The sequence below is a fragment of the Triticum aestivum genome, chromosome 6B (genome assembly GCF_018294505.1).
Source record: "Triticum aestivum cultivar Chinese Spring chromosome 6B, IWGSC CS RefSeq v2.1, whole genome shotgun sequence".
Taxonomy (NCBI): Eukaryota; Viridiplantae; Streptophyta; class Magnoliopsida; order Poales; family Poaceae; genus Triticum; species Triticum aestivum.
This window is the reverse complement of record NC_057810.1, coordinates 30,253,538-30,260,332: the sequence shown is the minus strand read 5'-3', so window position 1 is coordinate 30,260,332 and position 6,795 is coordinate 30,253,538.

Genomic DNA, 6,795 nt, shown 5'->3' with positions numbered 1-6,795 from the left:
GCGGCGGGGAGCGGGGTATTGGTCGGGGCCACGGACGGCGGAGGCAGGCTGCTCTGCCATTGGTCGCTGGCTCTTCGGGGAAGATTCTCGAACAGTGTCAGCCGGGAGGCACAAGACGGCCATCAAGCCATCCGGCGTAGATCAGACAGTACCAAAATAAAATAAAATCATGTGACCCCAATTTAGTCTTCAGTCAACAGACGTGTGACCACTCTCGTACCTTGCTGTTGATCTCTTAGTGTATTTCTTCAGATCAAAGAGATATGTCGTTCTTAACATTATGTGTTATCTGCATCTTCAGACACACCGTCTTCCGACTCACCGCAGCTGCTCCAACAAGGGAAGCATACACCAGAAGGGAGCTCTAGTCCCCACTCAACAGTTCCCTGCATCGAATGCGTGTGCCCGACATGAAAAGCCACAACAACTGTAGGGCCATCGACAAGTCAGCACATGATGCTCACTCCTATCGATGGCGGCCAGATAGGTTGTACCCTCATCTTACTTGTGTGCAACATTTATGGCTTTGTTATTCATCTAAGCATGGAAAATAGATTATCACATTTCACTGTATATTCATGTTGATCTCTTACAGGTCTTGTTCAGGAGTTAACATTGTTCCATAGTTTAGCTAAGATACTTGTTCTTTAGGTAATGTTGTTCCATAGTTATCATCCATCAGCCAATGCTATCCCACAGGCTGGTGATTATAGTATTATACCACTTCTAGTATTACCTATGTTGTTCTTTAATACTTTTGTGTGCCATCTGTTAATCTCGAGTACAAACGATACATATTATATAGCTTTCATCTGCGTTCTCCCTTTAGTTTATGAGACCTGTTGCTGCTAGTTAACCCCAGTCCTACTATTTATGTCGTCTCCTACATGCCCTCATTACATAAATCTAACTACTAGTTGTCTTCCATGCATGTCAGATATAATTGCACACGCCGATATATCCACAAGAACCTCACGGAGCAATGTAAAGGCCAATAAACTTGATGTTAATGATACCCAATATGATGGAACATGTAAAGGCAGTTCTTCAAAAGACTTGCAGAAAGATGATGAATCCTCTTCACCCCACAAGGTCCTTGCTCTAACTTGGCCTGTGATATGGGTACAACATGCATATAATGTCCTGAGTGTATCTACTCTGTTGCAATGCCATGTGCTTAGCATGCTGATCATGCATGTAAATATGTCATGCCTTCCTATTTTTCAGTACCTATTCCATTCATGATAACATGTTTTCAAATTCAAGTATTGTCATTCTACTCTATCGCAATGCCATCTGCTTAATTTGGACATCATGCTTCTGAATATCTTATGCATTGTTATTCATCAGTATGTACTTCATCTGTCTACCATACCATGTTTTTTTACATTGAAGTGTTGTTCTAGTGCTCTGTTGCAATGTCATCTTATTTTCCCAATCATACACGTGTATGTTGCCTTAATTTTTTCTATACGTATTCTGCTAGCATATAGTTTTACATTCAACTAGTGTTTTTTGCTGTGTTGTCCTGTCGTATCCCTAGCACTTACACCATATTCCCTCTGTCCGGATTACATGTGGCCGAAATGGATAAAAAAGGATGTATCTAGAACTGAAATACACCTAGACCCATCCATTTTTTTCCGGATGGAGGGAATACATGTCAATATGTCATGTCTTTCTATTCTTTAGTACCTATTCCATCTCTCTAATGTAGCATGTTTTATAATTAAAGCACCATTCTTCTATACAAGGCATGCAAGGGGAAGACGACTATGTTAGAATCTGAAGGGTTACAAACAAGGCCTTTGCAAAAGATCCAAACTTCAGGAGATAATAAACCAACTCCAGTTTTTATAGATATTGCTCCAGCACAGAGAAACCCAACTCCTACTATAATAAGCAGATTCCAATGGCCAAAGAACTAGTCCGCTCCAATCCAGCAAAAATATGTGAACTCCATTCTAAGAAGCGTGTGCGTATCCTTGCATCATAAAATTTTATACCATACTGATCATATTTTCTACATGTTTCTTACCCATCTCTCTTATAGAAAATAAGCTTAACAGATAGAAGAATTTCTGCACTGGTATTGTATGTGAGGAAAGATTCTTGCGGGAATTCTCTGTGCTCCAATGCAGATGTAAGTACCTGTTGTATATCACTGTATTTTTACATCAGCATGTATTTTGTTAATTGGCGTGAATCCAACATTTATCTGATCTAAATTTAGTTGTAGTAAAATGTATGATTAAAGGCCACAATGTTGATTTTTGTAAGGAAAACTGCCTGGTAGTTTTGCATCCTGAGATGGATGAGTGTACTATCTCATATCGGTGGGTTTGAATACTTTGGTTCTGCAGTGGGTTTTCAGTGTTCTTTTTACTGTGTTGTCCTGTCATATCCCTAGCTCTTACATCATACTCCCTCCGTCTGGATTACATATCACAGAAATGGATAAAACTGGATGTATCTAGAACTGAAATACGCCTAGACCCATCCATTTATTTCAGGATGGAGGAAATACATGTCAATATTTCATGCCTTTCTATTCTTCAGTACCTATTCCATCTCTGATGTAGCATGTTTTATAACTGAAGCACCATTCTTCTATATAAGGCATGTAAGGGGAAGACGGCTATGTTAGAATCTGAAGGGTTATAAACCAGGTATTTGCAAAAGATCCAAACGCCAGGAGATAATAAACCAACTCCATTTTTCATAGATACTGCTCCAGCACAGAGAAACCCAACTCCCACTAATAATAAGCAGATTCCATTAGCCAAAGAACTAGTCCACTCCAGTCCAGCAAAAGAATGTCAACTCCATTCTAAGAAGCACGTGTGCGTATCCTCGCATCATGAAATTTTATAGCATTCTGATCATATTTTCTACATGTTTCTTACACATCTCTTTTTTAGAAAATAAGGTTAAACGATAGAAGACTTCCTCCATTGGGATCGTATTCGAGGAAAAATATCTTGCGGGAATTCTCTATGCTCCAATGCTGATGTAAGTACCTGTTGTATATCACTATATTTTTACATCAGCATGTATTTTGTTAATCGACGTGAATCTAACCTTTATTTGATCTAAAATTAGTTGTAGCAAAATGTTAAAGGCGCCAATGTTGATTTTTGTAAGGAAAACTGCCTGGTAGTTTTGCATACTGAGTTGCATGAGTGTACTATCTCATATCATGCACATTACTGAATTGTAGTGTTTCTCTGGTTGCCCATTCATTCATTGTGTCAATGTTGCTTTCGTATTACCTTACCTGGCTGATGATAGCTGTGCCATATTGTGTTAATTTGGTGTAGTCTAGTTTCCCAAACGTTTGTTGTGTCAATGTTGCTTTCCTATTATCTGATTTGGCCAATGATAGCAATGCTAGTGTGTTAATTTGGTGCATGCTACTGAAGATAAGAAGACAAACTCTGAAAACAGCACGGCAACCACATTGTTTCTTTCCAATAACTCTAGGCCAGGTAATATGGCAATAACTCATGATTAATCTGTTTGGTTTCCCTCCTAATTTATATTGTGATGCAGTGGTCGAGACACTCTTCGCTATCAATAATACAAGCTTGCCAAAATCGCCATCTGAATCTGTTCAGTATCCTTTGTCTCGAATGCAACGGAATAAATGTATGTTTGTGAACCAATTAATGGCTGAAGCAATGATGGAAATGGTGGATGAATCAAAGGCGCAGAGTCGTGCGACACAACAACTGATCAATGTTTTCAGAGACAGTGTAGCAAAGCAGCAAGAACTTGCCCACATGCTTATGGGCGTCATCTGTGCTGAGGTTGCAGATTGTGACGTTGTAGATGGTTAGGTTCTGCTCATTAATTATTTGCACTGGCATCAATCTTTGATTGCCTAGTGGATGTAATTTCCTATAATATATGCTGGATGTGCAACATTATTCCCTGTATGTCGTACCTTTTCTTGATCGATTTTGGTCCTGTGCATAATTGCTCGTCATAATGGGCTCAAATTATCTAATTTGGCCTAAAGACATGTACGAACTTTAGTGGGCCCATTAAGTTAATGGGTCGTTACTAGGTGGAAAGTTAATGGTCGGCCCTCTTACCTTCCGGGTCGTTAACAGGCCGACATCGAAGCGGGCAATAGGTGGGCCCAATTGATTTCACGGGCCGTTAATAGGCCATTACTAAGTTTGGGCTACATATGACCCAACTATACTGTAGGCCTTTAGCAGGCCGAAAGAGACAGCGGGCTTGTACTGGACCATGAAAAGCATGGGCCGCTAAGAGGCCGAAAGTCAGGTCATATTGTAAATGGCCCAACTGTGTTGTGGGCCTTTAGTAGGATGAAAGGGAAACCAGGCTGGTATTGGACCATGAAGGGCATGGGCCGTTAAAAGGCCAAAACTAAGGTCCGACTACAAATGGCCCAACTCATTTATGGTCCGTTAACAGGCCGAAAGACACACAGGGCCGGGAATTGGCCCAACACTTAAATGGGTCGCTAAAAGGCCAAAACTCATGTCCGACTACAAATGGCCCAACTGATGTATGGGCCGTCAACAGGCTGAAAGAGACACCGGACCGAAAATCGGCCCAACACTTAAATGGGCTGCTAAAAGGCCGAAACTCAGGTCCGACTACAAATGACCCATCTGATTTATGGGCCGTCAACAGGCTGAAAGACACACCGGGCCAGAAATTAGCCCAACATTTAAATGGGCCGCTAAAAGGCCGAAAGATGTACATCTTGAAAATTGGCCCATTCATTGAATGGGCCGTTAACAGGCCGAAATCTCATCGGGCCGATATTGAGCCCAAATATATAGCGGGCTGTTAACGGGCTCGAACTGACGATGGGCTGCAATAGTGTCAATCTTTAATGGGTCATTGACAGGCCGAACTGGCACATCTCGTATGGGCCGTGGGCTTAAATGGACCTGACACAAGTAGGACTTATATGGGTCGGCCTGCTAATTTTTACTGGGACGGTCTTTTTCACCGGAATGAGCCACTGTTGGGTCGTGCCATGTGTCGACCTATCATAGGCGCCTTCTGTCCAATGAGCGGATGACATCTGTCCCAACGGTGAGGCAACACGTGTTTCCTGCGACCAATGATGATTTTACACGTGGAAAATCCCCATTGGTCCGGGCTGTTAACGGGTTATCAGATCCAAAACCGGACTCGATAGCTTTACTGCGTTCCATTACGGTGGATGCCACGTGTCGGTCACCCTTGACGAAAGCACTTCTGTCACGCACGATTTATCGTCATGGAAGTGGACACTTCCATGATGATAATTTTGGTAATGTCATGGATCACTTCTACGACAGCACATGTATGACTATATTGATTCTGTCATAAAATCATCATGGATGTACATGCATGACAAAAAACGCGACCTATTGTGACAAACACGTATCATCACGGAAGTGTATTTTTTTTGTAGTGATATGATTGAACCTGTGACATGCTAGTATCAAGGTTGTCTGATGTGCACCATCAACACTTGATTCAAGGATATTTGAAGAACCTTGTGCTCACAGCTGTGCAATCTTGCCATATCTTCATAGTCATATGCTACAATGGTAAAATTGTCTTATGCACACTTTCTTAGAATCAAATCGAGCATTATATCATGTACTCTACAAGCAAGTACCTCCCCATAATGTGTTTTCTCAGGCTGAATCAAACTTCTATTGATTAGTTCATTCTGGAGCAATCTTGCAATGTCTTTTGCAACTTCTTAAGCAATGGAGGTACAAAAGGGTTTGGGACTAGTTGAGAATCTTGGATGCACGGATATCATAGTTGAATGTGATTCCCTCGAACTGATCCAAGCTTGCAATGGTTGTCTGGAGATTTGGAACCCGTGTAAGGCCATCTTGATAGACATTTTTTTCGTAAGCTTTAAAAATTGGTTTGACTTCTTTTGTTCATTGTCCCGGGAGGCAAATACAGTGGTGCACAAACTGTCTAGGTATTCGTGCGATTCTAATGCAAACTTGTATTGGGACAATGACCACCCCCTAGATTTTTGCGACTGGATATTTTCAATGATGTAACTATTATTTGAATCATTAAAATGCGTCGTATGGCACTTTACTAAAAAAAGTCCATATGGGCATAAATAAACTCATTAATTCAAGAAAGCCTTTTTTAGAACCATTCAAGGTAGCTAAATAAACCCCATTGAGTCATAAAGCTATAGGCTCACCAAATCGGCAAATCCTATTAGCCCCAAATTGAGGCAAAGCCATATAGCGCGCCCCCCTTTCACTAGATCTAAGTGGGTTGTGGCAAAATACCACTCCTCTGACCAATTTTTTGATTGGTTTTTCTATATTACCATATTTTGTGTTCGGTTTTGTTGGGTTTTCATTTTTTATTTTTAGTTTGTTTTCTTCTTTTTATTTTCTCCTTTTAAATTATTTCATTAGCTTTTTAAATTTTCTTTTCTGAACATTTTCGGAAATCACGAACAGTTATCAAAATCATGAGCTTATTTTTAATTTTTCATGAACAATTTCAAATCTGCAATCTTTTTTCAAATTCATAAACTTTACATAAATTATGATTTTTTCAAACATGTGAACATCTTCTTAAATTCTGATTTTTTTATATTTCCAGAACTTTTTTCAAATTTGTGAACATTTTTCAAAGTAGCTAATTTTTCCAACCTTCATGAAGATTTTCTCCAATTGGTGAACTTTTTTTTCAAATTCATGAACTGTTTTTCATGTTGGTGATTTTTTTTTCAAATCCATGACTTCTTTAAATTCCTTTTATTTAGAAACCCAC